The sequence below is a fragment of the Papilio machaon genome, chromosome 1 (assembly GCF_912999745.1).
Source record: "Papilio machaon chromosome 1, ilPapMach1.1, whole genome shotgun sequence".
Taxonomy (NCBI): domain Eukaryota; kingdom Metazoa; phylum Arthropoda; class Insecta; order Lepidoptera; family Papilionidae; genus Papilio; species Papilio machaon.
The window spans coordinates 4,851,499-4,871,181 of NC_059986.1; positions in this window are offsets into that span (position 1 = coordinate 4,851,499).

A 19,683-nucleotide genomic window follows, 5' to 3' on the forward strand; every position below is an offset into this window, starting at 1 on the left:
GTTCTTAATAAAATTGATTGCTTGATAATAACAAATAAGCTTTAACAGATATAAGTTCTAAGTGGACTGAGTTGCGTACCTGATATATTGCGTACCTTTCTATTCTAATTGGGATGGAAAACTCAACAGTTTATCTTTACTTATTTAAATACTTGCAGATAAGTGTTTCATAGAAAAAGTTCTTTAATATTGCTTTCTCTGACAGTAAAAGTGTTTCTAAAGGCGGATTGCTGATGGTCTAATCCTAATTGATTTAAATCAATGAGCTTTCTTTCCACTAACAATATCATAATCAATCATTCTCTTGACATTTGCCTACTATAATTGAACTAATCCGTTATATTTAAGAACTTACTCTGCTGTCTTTGTCAACAATCAACGCAATGTGAATGAACTAGGCGACATTCCAGCTATCTGAATTATTTACCTTTTAATTTTTATGATACTTCAACAACCTTAACTTAACTATATATCTGTCAACATCATAGAATTGCCCTTTGATACAAAATTTCAATCGGTTTTATTACCTCGCAAATGTATTCATGACATAGGCAACGAGCGGCGGACGCGGAAGGTGCGTGTGCAGAGATTATGCCGGCTAATGTATGCGCTAACAGACAGGGAATATCCACATCAGCCTACACGAGTGCCAATTAGAAGCAAGCGGCGCGGCTGCGAGGTGATTGGCGACGGGCGGCGACGTGCAGCGAGCGGGGCGCGCGCGCGCGTGCGGCCAATACCACGCACTCTCATTAATTAATTCAGTTCCTATTTGCATCGTGATAATCTAATCCGAGATTGAACGTCGATATGCGATACCAATTAGAGTTCACACTTAATAGTCTAATAGAACTTTGAACTTTTCTATTACGTATTGTCGATCGCCTTCAAGATAACGACGGCGCGTTTCGACACTAATTTGACCTCGTTTTAAAGAGTTATTGTTTAATTTAATTATTGTCTGTCTTAAGACGAATTCTTGGTTCCGTATGAAGTTAACGTTAAAAATTGGAAATTAAAATCGAGGTGTGAAAACAGAATCGTTTTATTTAAACATTTACGTCACAAAATGGTGTGAGAAGCCCAGGGTAGGAGAGTATCTAGATGCGTGTAGATACAGGTCCAGCGGCGGCACTGGAGCCGCCCGGCCGGGCTCGGACGATAAGCATGATTTGTAACGTCGCACGTCGGCGCGTGCGCACAAATAAACGTTATTTCAATGCGCACCTTTCAATAAATTACCTAACCCACTCTTGATATGACAATCTTGAAATTTATTACCTTTGCAGATTTAATACTTTTTGCTTTTACAACTGCGATGAGTTACAGATAAGAAATCGTTAAAGTATTGTCGATGTTTTCTTATGGTTAAATTTTAATTGAAACTACCATGCAGACTGTATTTTCATATTTTAATTATTTTAAATAAAGAAAATTTTCTCACTTGCAGATGCCAGACATCATTACCTAAACTGTTTTCTATATTTCATCGGTATTTTGAGAAATATAATTTAAGTAAGAAGAAGAAACTTATGTGACGTATCGTATAAATCATATTCGGGACTTAACATATGAAAGTTATTATGATTGAAAACGTTATGCTAAAGCGCAGTAGTTCCTTGAAAGCTTTAATGAGAATCAGTAACAGTACATGGCTAAGTGATCGCGCTGAAGCCGACGCCGTGGCGACTGTCGCGCGTACTAATTACGCAGCTCAATATGAGTACATCGTGATATGCGGATCCGCACCACGATTCTCTGACAACTTGTAACACAATACCATCAGGCGCTCAACCCAATGACATTCATGCTAATATACAGCTACAAGGCTTCTTAATTGATATAAAATGAAAGGATGTTTTCAAGTTTATATTTACATTCTTATTTTTCTATGTTCGTTAGTTAATTTCACAAACACGTTCTATATGTGTGTTTATATTCTTTGTTTATTACAATTTGAATACTATTATTTTAGTAATTTAGCGTTAAAATTGTTCCATATAGAAACGATACATTCGAAATAAAACAAAAACCATAAATTTTCATAACATAGAATTCAGCAAATAACAATACCCGGTAAAATATTAAATAAGGATATTTACGAAGGAATATTCACTGCAGATATTTAAAGCTTTGTTTGTGGACACAAATGTTGTTTGTCGAGAAAGCCTTCATAGTAATGGGTAGTTATAGCAGCGTAGAGCGACGGAATCAATCGAATGCGGTGCGATGGCGGCACGGCGCGGCGCGGTGCGTCGGCTGCGCGATAAATCCCCAGATCCCGTGCCAATGCTGCGACTACGAGACGGTAAGGTATGGCGCATTTGCCGTGTGGGCGGCACACAACGCGCTTCGACGCCTGTGAAGAGATTATTTTCTGGTAGCGATTCCTCTCCCTGCCTTCACAAACTTACGCTTTAATTCCATAAAGCTTTCACCATGACAACGCGAAATATCTCAATACTAAAATTTACAAGGAAAGCTGCAAAAAGCAGTATACATTATATTTTATTAAGTTTTATACTATTTCGTTCAATCTAAATTAAAAATACTCTAAATCAGTCAAAGAAAAATTGTACTATTATTGAATTAGATTTAATTATCTTACGTTGAGTTGCGTTTTAAATTAATTCATACAAAAGACATCAACGAGCGTCCGCCTACGCAAAACAAGAGCGCACGTCTATTAAAAGAAAAAGTAAGGCGATTAAATTATATGTTTATGGGATCGTATCCATAGGTTTAAGTCTTTTAAATTAGATCTTTGTTCCTGTGGCGTCGTATGTTATGATGTGTGTATTTTATGGCTGCTTCATAACGACTTCATTACAAGTATAAAAGAGAACATAAATTGCACGGAGCTCGGTTTGTTGGTAAATGAGAGTATGAAATCATTACTGTAGCATTCTGTGTTATCAAAGCATAGAGTTGTACCTGTTGCTCTTTTATAACTTATTTATGATCTAATTAAATAGGTTAAATAAACTTAACAAGTAATAACAGTCTTACAATTTAATTTATTTTTTATGTTAGCAATTTTTAAACCTATCAATGTATTTATCAAAGTATTTTAAATTTAAGTAAATTTGACATTAATTACATAAAAGTACATTTAAATTTTTTAACATAATCGAAGCAGGTACAGTTATGCGTGCCGTATCGTTTAAATATAAAATAAGACATACAATTTTAATTAGTAAAAAGATAAAGTAACTCTCACGAGACGTTCATACAAATAAATTGAATGGCGACAAACATCGTAACACTTAATGATTTAAGATATCGTAAAGATATTGTTTGTCGGAGGTACGAGTACGAGGCGAAGAGGTCGCAGTCGTTTCCCGGTCGGGAGAGAGGGCGCGGGCGTTAATACTTCGCTCGGTATAAAAATTAACCGCTGCATAACGGTGATGGCGTAGGCGTGCGCCCGGGTCTCCGTCACTCCGATACTCCGCGACCCTCACTTCCAACACCTCCTATATAACAGACACTTGTATATGATAGTTATTCTACTCAAACTACGCAAACATTCTTCTAAAAACACTAAAATAATACTCCATTATCAAGCGAAACAACTTCAAAAATAATTATCAATTTTATAATGCAGATGTCGATACAAAGTTTACGTATAAGAAAGTTAAACATTAATGGTAAATTCCGTTTTACTTTCCTTTCGCGTAATGTATCGAGAGGGTTATAAAAATCTTAATCATGTCAATTAAATCGCCACAACTAAGAGATGAGATCGTTACGCGTATGTTTATAAGGAGAAATCGGCGCCGAGATATACTCTCGTTTATGATCGTCATTCGTTAAAGCTTACTACGACAAAATCTGTATCAATCGACGCAATAAATGCAATAACAATGTATTAAATGGCAATAATAGCAGGTGAAATCGCAACAGGTCCGGATCTCGGGTCGTCGGCCGTAATTATAAATTAAATATAGCAACCGTGCGTTCGCGCTGCCGACGCCGCATCGTTGCCCCATCGTTGCCGTGTCGTCGCTGTGCCGCCCCCGTGATTGCTGCTCTCATCAAATTTGCGATTTTTGTCTCACGCCCGCCTTTTATTTTCCTTTACTACCTGCAGTTTACTTCTTCCTTGCTTACCTTTAGGACATGTTTCTTTAAATAGAATAGAAAAAATACCTGTGAATAAAACTATTTTTTTTTCAATTTTATGTAAAGCGGAACTACCTATTATTTTAGCTACTATACAAATCCAATGACTTCAACAAAAATTCTACATTTTGTTTTAAATTTCGTTTAAAATTCTAATATCGCGGCTGTTACATAACACGTGTTACGTGACGTGTAACGCACGATGTAAAAAAAGTTTATCTGCAAAATCATCCAATATACACATAATAATGTTCACCACATGCCACAATTAGTATTAGCCCGAGGTCGGCTCCTCTTCGTTTTAATTACGGGGCAATGTTAATGTGATTATTTTGTCTTATCTTTGTTTGGGTCCATCTGTCGTGCACATGACGGTTAGAAGGATGTTAGGACGAGTACGAATATTGTAAAAAGTGGTAATGTCACGGTGATAGGGGTAGAGGGTGCGAGGCGGCGGAGCGTGGCGGCCGCCGGTCAGCGCCACGCGCCACGTCCACGCGCCCATGCGCCTGCGCGTGCTCTGTATAAATGTCACATATTAACATCACAAAGTATGCCATGTGTCATCTATTATCATATGAATTGTAATCCATAATTTGTGAATTATAATTATATACATAAGCAAGCAAACGTAAATTTGACATGAGAATATTTTATATCATAAGGAGGCCACCTGAATTCGCCGAAATAGTAAAGCGACCGCCGCCCATAGACATCCGCAATTGCAGATGCGTTGCCTACCTCTAATCGACGGAGGAAGGGACGCACAAAATGAGAATATTTCCCGTTCCTGTGCATCACCTACTCCGACTCCCATCCTTTCCTTATAAGAAAAGGGTGGGAAGGGAAAGAGGACTAAAATTAGGCCTCCGGCACCACACTCTTCGGACGAGACGTGGAATTTCTTTCATTTCACGCCTGTCTTCTGTGTAGTGGTGGTATTTCATCGGGCGAGCCGGCCAATTCCAGCAACAGATGGTATACATTCTAACTATATTTATCTTTTTGACCGGACTGACCCTAATCCACGCTCACACAGGAACACTTCAAATTGATCACTCAATCCTTGAATCAGTCAAGGCGCCTGAGCTAAAAGAGTGGATACTAATTCATCTTACAAATACATGTTGTTTACAAGAAAAGACACATAAATTAAATGTTACTAGTCGTCTTGAAAAAAATGAGAAATGGAAAGTGTTAGAGGAGGCCTTTGTCGAAAGACACGCTGATACACAAAAACGGTAGTATCCGCTTGCCGATGTGTAAATCACAGACATATCATATCTTAGTTATATTTTAACATTACTTTTAATTTTTGCATCTGTATTTATAAGTTTTAATTTTAAAATAACTTTAAATTTACATTTATTTTAGTTTCATAGTTTGTTAATTTTATTTTAATTCATCATAACGTAACATTGTAGATAAAAACACTGTTGTAAACCTTTATATTATCAGCAATAAAGGCTTATTTTATTTTATTTATTTTATAATCATCTTTAACAGCAATGTCTAGTGATACAAAACCACTAGGCTTAAAATTTTACGTAATGTCGCAGTCTCTAATGATAACCTTTGCCTGTAGCCGCGTAGGCGATCTAGTTGTTTGTTCGCTGCGGCTGCGGCCACCCAGTGTGCCGATATTATCCTCAATATTTTCGTATCTCCCACTGGGCTTATGCTTACAGTATCTGTGGGATTCTTTTATTGCTTTTTAATAATCGTATTCATTGATGTAAACATAGGTAACTGTTACATGAAGTATTAATATATTAAAATACCAAAATGTAATGTGACGGGCCAACTTAAATAATCGAAAACGTTTAAAGAGTTTCTACATGTATTTGGTATTATAGGTATAATACCTAATTGAAAATACATAAATAATATAGCATGTCTCATGGTAGTTGTGTGGTTTTTAACATTTATTTATTGAATTTATCGTCTTAGTGGTAGAAGTCTGTTGTTAAAACTAGACGTTCTAAAAATGTGTTTGTAAGAAATGTGATATATTTGCACGAGGTGGTCATGGCAACAGGACATCGGTTCGGTGGCGGCGTCAGGTGCGGCTTCACGGTCCGTGGTCGAGGCACGAGGCGCGAGGCAAGTGGGCGCCGCCAGCCGCGGACCGCGAGCTGAGTGCTGTGTGCTGCGAGCCGTGAGCTGGCAGTTGGTGGAGCACGCGCGACGCACGCGACAGGTGGACGTCACGCGCCGTTACATCGCCTTCCTACACGTCAGTAGGTACTCTCTACGATAATTGAGCATTAATCATAACTAGCAAAACATCACTATTGTACTGTTTACTTGTCTCATCGTCAACGGGCTTGCGATCAAACGGTTAAAAGTTCAAAGGAACGGCCAATCACAGAAAACAAATATTTTAATCGTGTTAAAAATACATATAAGTATTTTGAACTTCTTCTATTATCCAATGTATGACCGTAACCGGAAACGTATCAAATTATGCTTATTTTCATTTAGTAGCAGTCACTTACCATCTCAAACAGTTAACATATCGTGATCTTTTAAACTCACTTATTCATATGCAAATTTTAAAAGGATCTTTAATCGGCCATTAAACGTGAAAATATTCTGTCACAGAAAATATTTTTAATTTGGTCAGTTCAAAAAGCAAGATATGTCACTGATTGTATAAATCGTAAGTTCTTTTGACAAGTGCATTTACGTGAAGCATTTCGGCGATTTGATGGCAGGCGTTATCAATCAAGTGGCGCTGCGTACGGCAGAAGGGGACTATGGCGGACTACGACCTCACGCACTTACAATTTACAGCTTTATCACCCGTTATTATTCATAATAACACAGCGCACCTCGAAAACACATTAAACTCATCAAAATTCACCACTTTTTTAATTATGCTGCAATTTTATAAGCTAAAATCGAACAATCAGTAAATGATTTTAATCGAACCTTTGGCATAAATCACCTCAAATATATTTTACCGCCACCCCTTAATGGACTCGACCATAAATCATTAAAAAAGAAAACAGTAAAAATACTTAGCGCATCTCAGATCTTCAGATTAAGATCTCGCCTGTTTGCAAAGATTTTGAATTTTTGGCAAGCCGGATGATATTTAAAACTCATTACATCACCGTTATGGGTCGATAGCAGCGTGAAATTTGGTAATTGGTAATGTTGTGGTGAGACCTAAATCTTTAAAATGCGAAATAAACTTCGAAAATTCGTTTTATTATTTTTATTTCACAGACCTTCGGCTGACATACACGGCTTCAAGTATCGAATTTTAATAAAGCAATATTCCAAAAAATATACAGATACGCTATAAACAATCGTGAAAAATGCATGGCAGTGAGTTATTATTAATCATAAATGTGAATACAATGTCACATTGGTATTTTATGAGAATCAGTGTCGTGCGTCAGTGTCCATTACGCGGTAATCGATCATTATGCACGGACAAGTTTCAATCTGCGTTTGACTCGCTTTTGGCCAGGCGAGGCTTTCGACACGGCCGCAATCAATATCGCAGATAAACGCGATAAGATCCGGCGGAGCCGCGCCGCACACCGCACCCTCCTCCCGCTGCAACCCCGCCACCAAGCTTCGCAGCCGACGTCTTCATTGCAATGTATTTGACTATCATCACAAGAACTTACTTTTGTAAAAGAAAATTTATCAGACTTAGAGTTCAAAAGAATATTATTCTAACTCCCCCGAGGTATGTAGAGTGAGTGCATGTCATGAGCGCGTGCGCAGTGTTAGTGAAGTGCTCTTAACAACTTAAGTGTTGAAGTGCCGGAGTGGAATCATTTATTATTTTATCTCGTGATTGAATCTTGTTTTTGATTTGCTTCTCGGAACGCGCCAGATTTTTATGTTTTACAATGAAACATATTAATGATTATTTTCAAGTTAAAGTAAACAAACTAAAATTAAGTTCATATACTAATAATGCTTATATATAATCGTAGTCTTGTATTTAAATAGTTTTATTAATGAACCTTTGCATTATGTAACGTTAATAAAAGAAGCTTTCACATAATCCTTACTAAAAATCTTAATGTCATACAACGTAGTGACACATGTTGAAGACTACAAACGCGGTGTTCCTAATAAGTACATAATATCAGGTAACTCGCGCCATTTAGGGTATTGAATGGATTCATTAGGTGTATTTGAATACTGGAGCTATTAAATATGCACTTCAATGACCCCAGAGCGAGTGCGTGATAAGTAATAGATGGACCTCACGCCGCGTGCTTGCCGTTTATGTGTAAGCGGGCATGCGGGCACAGGTGCGCGGGACGTAGCGCAGGTAGCCTACCCAGCTAACTGCTGCGCCTGCTGCCACCTGTGATTAGTTATACTGACCAACATTCCAAACCATATCCAACAAAACAAACAAACTATCCAAGTATCAAACAAAACTACGACAAGTCCAATAGTTTTAAGCACAATTTTCTTTGAACAATATCAAATTGACCACATGGAATAGCCTAAACTGACCTTTCGTCAAACGCCAATCTGCGCTCGAAGCTATAATTATCTACCTTAAATAACAAAGTGAAATGTTGTTTGATGTCGATTAGTAATGGAAACTATCCATTAATGAGCGACATGAGACGGCCGCTATCGTCGGCCATAAGTTACACTAGCATTAGTGAGCTGAGAACTAATTGCGAAGGCGGGCCAATTTCCCAGCCGCAGCCACCAGATCCGGACCAATGAATACTTGCGAAGTAATCCACGCGATCCTTTCCCGGATTCAAACCTAAGGGTTAAATGATTAAATGTCTATTTTTATTAAGCTTATAACGGACACCCGATTAATTAGTGTAAGATTAATAAAAATCAGTAGATAATGAAAAGCAAATTACTAAAAACTTCGCTACTACATTGTCATCTAGCGATCGAGGATGAGCTTGTCTCTATAACCGGAAACTCATTACTACAAAGTTAATATAATCGAAATAAGTTTAAATGAAGATAGTAAAGATAAGTAAATTGCTACATTAAAAAAATGCGTATGCGTTCAAAAGCGATAACCAAATAAACATAACAAAAAACAGGAACTGAGGTGATGAGATGACTTGACACATCGTTCGAGATTATAACAGGTCCTTTTTTCTAGCCTGTTATTCTATTGTTTTGTCGGCTTAACTTTAACTTGTTTTTGCAACACAAAAAAGCAATATTGCACCATATGGGGTCATATCTTTTGAAATGCTCTCTTAATGACAATGTAACGAAAACATATGGCCAATTAATTTCTGCTAGCTCCGCTAAACGAATGCCAACAGAGCAGTTTTAAAAGGTGTTATAAAACGTTAGATCACCGCGCTCGCGGCTCGTGGCAAACTACGAAATTGGATTTTTTGTTGTAACTATTTATGACGATGAACTCACTTATAAAACACTTAATTTATAATTATTAACAACGGCTTTGGTTCGCAATTTTATTTGCATATCACCTTCGCGATGCCGTTTTAATTACATTAAATAACTACTCTCGATCCAAATAAAACAAATAAAACATCCACATTTCAAGAACACGGCGCCTTATTTCAATCCGATTGCGTCGACGGATGTTACAACAATTGATTCGAGATCGGGCATCATTTTATAACGTCTTTATATTGGGATATCGTTCAATTTACAACGACTATGTTGGAACATATTTTAGTGACGATTTAATCAGATTTGTTTAGTTGTTTCCCTGTGTTTGTGAGCTCGACTGAATGTGCGTGGTAAGTCACAACCTGCTCGAAGCGAGTTTCTCGGCGTGTCGAGGCGACCATCTGGTGGGCGAGAGCTTATTTTTTTATTTTCCAAACGTGTCGTCTTGGATTCTTGTTTTTTGCATTGGCTGGCGCTCGCTTCTTTTATTTTTTCTTATTTTGCCGAGTTGCAGTTAACAGGTGGCTGGCCGAGTGCAGGTGAGACCTGAGATTTTAACGCGGGGAGTTTAACCTCGGTGTTAAAAGACTCGCTCGCTTCCTACTTCGGTACTAATTAATCGTTTATTTGCGGTACATACAAGAAAGCAAACGCTTTTTCGTTAAAACCAATTTATTTAAGTACTTTTTTTATCACGAAGTTAAATAGTGTGGTTCTCTGTCTTACGAGCTTTGCCTTGGATAGCAAAACTGCAGATTTCATTTAATATGGAACAAAAGCGATAACCATAATTATCCAGATGTACCTGATACATTATTATTCATGTATTTACAAATCATTTATTAATATATAGCATTATAGCAAATATTTTACAAATTCACAAGGTCATACTTTCGTGAATACGTTTTGTACAAAATATATAGAAAGAGGTAGCATTCACAGATTACGAGATGACGCCGTCGTAACAAAGTCGGTGGTCCCTCGTGCTGCGGCCATGATCACTATGCGCTGCCTTTCTGTACCTTATTCTTATTTCTTTTATCTTTATGTAGGAAACACGTTTACATCAAGCAAGATGGAATACATCAGACAATATAATTATTTTCATAATCAAACCGTCAGTTACATTTGTATATATGTATTGTATGTTGGTATTTTTAAAGATTGTTTTCGAAGAAAATAACGGATGTTATACCACCAAAGCATATAAACGTTTAATTGTTTTATCGTGAAAGATAATTGGTAATTTTTACGATACAACCACTCGATGAAAGTTAGCATCCAATTGTTTTAATATTGAAAACCAGACTTACATTTTTCATTGTTTTACTTTTAACATTTGATGGTTAGTATGATATTTGAACATTTTCTTATATAAATAAATTAAAATAAATTTGAATAATCAACAACACTATTATAAAATGTCATTCTCGAACATGTTTAATAGTGTTAATGAATAAATAGAATAGGGTTAGCGAATAATTAACGTTAGGTGTAAAATTAGAGTAATCAGCTACACAATTCTAGTTATAAAATAAACACATAAAATAAAAAATACACATTTATCAAAAACTTTTTCAAAATACTTTAATGGCTTCACAAATTTTAGTAGTTTATACAAGTGGTTGAAAAATTGTAGGCATTACAATGCGCACATTGTATGGTCTCGAAGTCCGTTAGACTACAGATCACGACTCGCCGGATTATTTGAGAGCACAAAGAGAGCGAACGCCGCGTCGGACACAATCACTCATAGCGTGGCGTTTGTCATAGACCCGCGACAACGGGACGACGACGACGTAGCGACGACGACACAGCTACGGCGCTGCGACAGTGAGGCAGTGATGCGGGCACAAGCGTCCATCACCCGCCGACACGCTTTGTCACAGTTCCGATTTGTAACTGCTGATAGCTAGCGCCGATCCCCGGACCAATGTAAACGAAACATATAACAGAAACATAAATGATTTGATAAACTTGACGTCTCTAGCGACGTGGCTATTCACATCATAAAGGTTACATTCTGAGTTATTTTAGTGGATATACATACAACTACTCCATCGAAAGGTAGAGTGGAGTAGAATGTAACAATCTATGAATTTCTGTTCGTATTATAGATACATTTATAAATAAGTAGATAGGTTCTGACTAGACTCATTGACTAGAAAAGTAATCAAAATTAAAAAAATCTACATTTCTGTAGCGAGTGGGAAAACGATTGCGTTCCATAAAGTCCGCCGCGAACTGTCTTCCTATATGCCGTATTGAAGGCATCTCATCAAAGTGCCGTACCAAAAACTTTTGCATGGTATTGCAATATAACCCCATAAGTAAAACCCCGTAAGGCTAATGAAGTTAAAGAAAAAGTGGGTTTATTGTATTTACTGATCACCTGATAATTATTACAGAAACTTTCTACGGGTGTAATTGCTGGATTGTTCACGAGAAGGTTGTAAAATCGTTCACCCATAAACTGAAATATAGGTTAAGACGGAGTCTTTTAAAAATCGTTCAAAGTACCGTAATCCCGTTCTTTTATTTTGCAATTTCTTCTTACCACCAATTTTGAGCAGTCGTTCAACATTTTAGGGCTCGTTTTATGGTCTCGAGTCTGATGAACATCCTCAGGTTTTATTTCGTGTTGCGACGTTTCGGCTTCGGCGAACACACATAAATCGCGTCACGATTTGTCCGTAACTGTTCTCATTATACGCGTGCCGTGCTCCACATTTGCTATGTTGGATAAACAATCACATTTGCTGTTCTTATCTACTGGTCCATACACAAATTTAGACGTTGTTTTTTGCTTTGATTGGCATTTGGTATTACATTATTTCAGTTATTAATTGTTGATGATCTCGAACAGTTACAGTAAAATGCTTTTTCAATATTATCTTGTTTTTTGCAGTTAGTAGTAGTAGATTGTATTTTTTTTAAATTGTATAAACATTGACTCCTACTTTAAGCAAAACCAATTTTTTTTTATTATACGTTTCTAAACCTCTGATCAGATGGATGGAAGAAGGAGGATGGAGGATGTAATGTTGTTATGGATTTTTTTTGCCTAGGTGAGCGGGCACGGGTAGCTGAGCGCGGCGGAGAGCGGCGGAGGGCGGAGCACGGGAGCTGCGCGCCCACGCACCGCCGCCGCCGCGCCGCGTGTCCGTGTCAACGCCGCCACGTACGCCGGCTTAAATATCTTACTTTCACAATTGTAATAAGCAAACGTCAAGAACTCATCATATTCAACAATAATAAGGCACGTGTCTCGCCTCATCGTAACCAATTTTCTTTGCAGCGTCTTAAATTAATCCAAGGATTTAAAGCGTGACGTTTTCGTGTCAGACGATCGCTGCGCAACTTTGTGTCATCTGCCCATACATTTCGTTCATATTTTTTAAAATACACAATGAATCAACGATCATCTTTTCTTAATAAAGAAAGATTGTAAAAAAATATTGATAAGTCGAAACGTCGTAATTTACAATGTTAAACTCGTCGAAATCCAAAAGTGAGAACCCTTATCACTTACTCTGTCAGATCACTTGCCTCATGTGACACTTCACTAATAAACTTATTCGTACATTTTAAATATCATTATTCTCGTCTGATTTAATAAAAAGCTATTAATTTTTGCATCTTTTTTTAAAAACAATTGTAAAATACACGTTTAACCTCTAATTGTGTAGTACAAATTGAAAGTGAAAACTGTAATAACGAGATAGATTTATAATAACGTATTTAGTAGACGTTACGACGACGAATTTATAATAACGTATGGACATAGAAGCAACTGCCTAGGTGACTAGTCTTCTGCATCGGATATGATATGCCACTTTAATAAGATTTGATGTTAGTTTTTTAACTTTTTATTGCACATTGTATTTTTGGTTCATTCCATTATTTTTCAGTAAAATTGATCTACAAGTTCATGCTGTTGTTAGCACACAATGCAAACGCCTACAAGAAATGTCTATTAACAACTCTATTTTGACAATACCCTACGATCATCTTGAGTTCATATTGTTATATATATCTCGTATAGAATGTTATATTATATAGGTACATAGGTATATAACATTGTTGTTCGTTTGTTCCAAATCTTGTAGGCACAAAGAAACGACGAAGAATGGCGCGATAATCTCCGGGTTATATTATAATATGCCACAATATAATATGAGGCGAGATATGATATGCAAATAGAGAACTTTCGATTCGTCGCCGGAACAATGGAGTTGGATTCGCGGGGGTTTGTCTAGTTAACAGATGGAGCGATGAATTTTAATAGTGTGAAAGTTCATAAGACCAGTAATCACTGGCTATTATCACAACTTGACGTATTTATGTCATGCTTTTTTAACACATGGGACGAGGTTTGTATTAAATGATAATATTGCAACCTAAGGTAGTTAGTAAGCCTGGATTGGTGTTTTAATAAAACATAGAATTTATTCTTAGATTATTTTAATCGTAGATAAACTTGGGATGTATGTTAAACAAAATATTGAGATAAAAATGAAAGCTATGGGGTCGTTTTGTTTTAGTGTTTTTACACCGAAGAGTCGAATAAGCAGTATTTGTAGTGGAGATTGCAATTCAATGTGGAGGTCATGCGCCCTATTCAGCAGTGCCGGCGACTTGAATGACTCATAAATGTTATGATTTACTGCGTGCAGCTAAGATGTGTAGTCCAATAATTCCGGTATCAGCGACCGGAAAAGTTGTCATATGCTACGTTAAATTTTTTTTTAATATTACGTGGTATGTGAAACTTTGATACTTTTTCATATACGACTAAACTTGTAAAAGATTTGTTTGTTACTTTAGCGACGATTTCTTCTTAAACAAAATGATCACTACTAAGTTATTAAAAATGATCAGATCAACTATCAGATACAAATTTTGTAATTCATAATCCGTTACTCGCATAAACTAAGGATTTCTAACTAGGTCTCATGACTCAATACGAGTACAAAGCTCAGACAACTGAGTTACAATACGCGGCCGTACGTCAGTAGTAAAATTTTATAATTCCAATGATTTGTAATAAATAACGGGTGGTCGGGCACTATTGTAACACGTAAAATGTATATTTATTATTGACGAAGAAACGTGACCGGCTTCAACCTAATACATCAATAAAGACTATATTTATGACTGTGATTTATAGACAAAACACAATATTCAATGTCGTATTTTTATTCAGCGCACTGCATCGTAAATGATATACTTGTGTCACAAATCACTTGTTTTAATGTGTTATATTTAAAAAAAAGTATAAGTTCTTCTAACAGTACTGGCTTATAATTTGGAAATTCCATAGCGCTTACGATGTTTTATTTTGAATGCTGGCTGTACCAGGCACCACACTTAAATGGCCAAGATATTTATAGACTGCCTACGTTTTGTCGCGTGATAAGCTTCGCAACATTTTTATACGACTCTATTAATCTACGCTTTATCTCGGCAACAAACCTGCCTCCTCTCTACTGCATAATTAACAGGCTAAGAGCTCTTTTAAATCTTATTCGACCAAAGATATTTTACATCATGGTTGATTTAGTAGCTAGAGTATTTATTAGTTCTAACTTAGGTTTAGCGTTTGCCGTCGCGTCGTGTATAGAAAACAATGGATGTGATGACCATAGTAATTTATTGCGGCGGTCAGAAGTGAAGTAGATAAGTTTTGTGAACAGCATAATTATTGCTATGCAAAACTTTTGCATTTGGAAAGTCAGAAACTGAAAATGCTCAGGAATCTCCTGCCCTTCAAAACTTCTTTTGCCTATTTCTATGATATGTAGTATCCTTGGTGGTTCACTAATAAAATTAAACGTTGTTATACAAAAAGCTCCTTTACTTAGGTTAATTCTTTTACTTATGTAGCGTAAATAAAATATGAAAGATCAACAGTTTTACTTGATCATTTTATCATGTGTTCGTTACGGAGAGATCTCTTGACGTAACGACCTTACGTTAAATATCAATGGATGCGCAGTTCTTTTCTTTACTGAGAACAACAATAAAATGCACATAAATTAATAAGCATATTTTCCCCGTAATCACCGCATTTAAATATGTGATATCACATGATCGATGGCTACCTTATGTAATTGTAAGTATCGAAATCGTGTGAAAGTTGCCACTATTAAAGGACAATTATAAAATCACTTGCTTTTATTGTGTGGTGTTTTAGTATTGTATGAGTTCATCTACTTTTCACGATTTGAAAATTACGATAAAATTAAGCACAAAAAAATAAAGCAAGAAGAAGCATTCCGTCTTCGTTGTTATTGATGTTAACATATTTTTAATATGTTACAATTAATTACAACAACCTTCTGAAATAAAAATAGTACTCTTAAAACCAAGTAGTGTACAATTTTCTTAATATTAGTTAAACAGTGATTCATGTGGGACCTTGAACTATATTATACTTAAACAGGTTCAGGCACTTGGCGCTCGGCCACGTCGAGTCGCCGGGATAGATGTGTGAGACCAGTGACCGTTTCTACATAAAAAAATTATGTCGGTCATGGACAATATTATCATCTTGACATCTTGAACATTTTTGCTTATTCGCGAAATTTTTAATCAATTTAACCGATCTAAAGATCGAATCGAAACCGAAAAACCTACTCTATATTTAAATTGCAATCGAATAATTTGTATGCCCCGTTTTCATACCAAGTACCTATTAAATGAACTTTCCTATAAATCTCAAGGAACGAACTTTGGTTTCCGTCTGAATATGTATGCTATGTTACACGTGTGTGTTCTCAATAAATACCAACTATGAAGGTTCTTAATAGTTAGACAGGTATTCGTTAGGCAGTGCCGATGGCTCCATTCGATATTAGAATATTTGCAAGTTATTCAAAAATATTCGCCCTCGTTATTGTCGGCGGCGTCGCCGTGAGCCATTATCTTCTCGCGAGGAATTCAAGTGTAGCCATGATCGACATCCATTCGATTTTCTATAACTAAACATTGTGAACGCCTATTATCGACGAAGCGTGCTCTAAAAACACATTCGTAGAGTATGTTCATTAGTTTCAAACAGATCCGTTATGATGATCGTGTTAGATCTATCGAGTAAAGTTCAACGATTGTATTCAAAAACCGCTGGGAACTATGCGTTGTTTTATTATCTACTATCAAAAATATTAAATTTATATTATACCTACGCCGGAATGTTAATGCTTTAGGCAATATTTTGATCAAGTTTTAAATAATCGATTTTAGTTTTCGTTATATCTTGTTTAGTACATTCAACGTTTGCCGCTTTTGTATAAAACAAGGTATCTTAACAACAACAATAGTTCAAGGATGTGAAGAAAAACAGCACGTCTCTTTGCTGTAGTAAATTTCATATACCTATGTAAGTAATTGTCAATGTTAGTTAAAGAAATTAGACATGAATTATCGCTTAAGATTACACGGTTTTTGCATTAAATAAAACAATTTAATTTAAAAATAGACGCAAGACTGAATAAACATTGGCAAAGTAGTATTATTGTACTTTTATGTCTGTAGATAAGATGTAGTCGTTGTTAACATGAGTCGGGGAGTATTTTTACGGCGATCAGCGGACATTAGCGGACGATTCCCATGTTTATAGATCCATAGATTGAGATCAGTCGCCATTAGCGCGGCTGCTGGTCGCTTTGACCATAAGATATCATTCCTAAAGCGCTCCACTGCACCATCCATTCTTAGACAACTATTGTTGTATACTCCTATTTATTGACTGAATAACCCGCCTCATCCATGCTAAATTAATAATTGCTGATTTATTAAGACGTTGTGTATTAATATTCTTGTGAATATTTTGAAATTTGTATTGCATACAGTACCTTTAATTACATAATCAAAGAACCTGCACCCTACAGTCTTGTAGATAATTCTACATGTAATAATATTATTTATTGGTAGAATTGTCAAAACACTTTCACGGGTTTGTCTCCAATACTAAAATAAAGTCAATACAAAAATATGAATGGAAAGTGGTGGTAGCGTTATTTTACATTACTGAGATAGTATTACCAAACCAGCAGAGTAATAATCGAGATAAGTAAACGTGTCAATAGTCAAGTATACTGTTAAATGTTTCACAAACAATAAATCGCTCTATAATAAATAAATAAAAAATAATTTATAACATTAGTTAAAGTATAATAATTTTAGCCAGTTTAAGGTGATAACTTTTTAACTCGACTTCGACAAATTTCGTTTAGCTACTCTCTAAAAAATAATGAATTCACCTGCCTGAACTTGCAATAAAGTTCTTAATTAAGTTATGTTAATTATTCCTTTTTTTAATTATCACTGTGATAAAAAAAACTAAGTGAAATGTTATCAAAACACATAAACAAATCGGGAGAGAGCCACAATTTTAAATCTTGTACGTTTTAATTTTAGTACAATATGTGAATTAACCAAAAATATATATTAATTCTTATCTCAATTAATATCCGTTTTTCATTATAACATGATTTGCTTTGTCATGTAGGATACAGCTCGATGAAAGGCATATCGAAAACTTTCTTTGTTTACTTAAAATTAAAAAAATTGGAAAAAATAATCGAGTCACATTATATTTTGTCGTTAACGTTTCAGCTAAGAGTTGCCTGTGGGACATAAGTCTCCCATTTTGATCGTCATCGTCCCGTATCCACATTTATCCATTGAACTACAATAACAAGATCATTATTTTGTAAGAAGCCTATTCATGATGTGATTTAAAATATAGATGTGATTGTGTTGCAATTATTGACTTTTCCTATGTTTTGTTTTCGTCTCAAAACAAAAGATTACGAGACAAGAGAAAATGCGCCTGCGGAAAAAAGCTTGATTTTTTTCAACGACACTTGAATTATTATTTATGTGTACCTACCATAAATAAATAAACCAAAACCAAACAATACCAAACTAAAACAATGAAAAATTGTAAAGACTAAGAAAGGGAAACAAAGTTAGTGTTGATGAGGTGATAATATTATATTTATACAAGTATACGGTGATATTTATATACGAAAATACTGCTGTAATTTATATACTCATGCAACTACTGCTGACTTGAATCAGTATACTTTTTATATATCAGCTACTGTACTTTACGTTTATCATCTTCTTTCCAGCTACATGACGCTCACTGCTGGGCATAGGCCTTCCGCATGATGGACCGATGATTTGATCAAGCTTGCGGGAGTATCCTGGATGCGTGTAGTTAATGTAGTAGACGTTTATCATGCTTGACATTAATTAAAATTTTATCGTAAAATTAAGCAATTTAAATCAGGCAAAATTTCTTCGACTAGACAGGCCGCGGAGTCCTGGCGGTGCTCAAGTGTCGCGGAGAGAAAGCGGGAGCTGTGTAGTGAGCCGCGAACCTGACACGTGGCGATGTTTAATCGGTGTTGGGTGTCGGCGACCGCAATCTGCAACGGTTACCTGTGGCCGCGGCCGGAACGTAAACCGAGCCCGCTACCCGCTGCCCACTGCCCACTACCAGGATTGCTCGCGTTTAATGGAACGGTGCGCCTTCCTTACTCTAATACGTTGTAACCTAGACTAGCCTTGAGAACTAACACTGTAAACTAGGAGCACGTTTACATTCTATTAGGGTAAACCTCAGTTAATGTACTTATAAGCTGTTCATTAGTGCTAGCTTAAATCATCCCGTTACTGACAGGGCATTAATATATTTAAGATTTAATACAATTTTTAAGTGGAAATAGAATCAAAAGGTACAAATTCTTAATAACTCTAAGTTTACTTGTGACACACAAATACTTGATCTTTTCTCTTTCACTTGTATGTGGCGAAATGATCGTATTACTTAGCAAAATGGAAATTATAGCAAATTCTTTTTTTTATGTGCTCAATATAAATAGTTCACTTGACAACATAGACGTCGACCTCTTACCATCCTGTCAGTTATAATTTTTGTTCGCTACAATGTTCTACAATGCTAGGTCAAGCTGTCATCCTTCTACGAGAGTGTATAGAGGTCATCGACCTGTCAAATCAGAAAGACAAATTGTAATTATCGTCTTATCGTAATAACAGAACAGTTGTACCGGTAACACAGTACATTCATACGATTGTGCAAGTTCATACAAAGGCAATTCATTATATGTTAATTTTAACAGATGCATAATTTTAAATTAA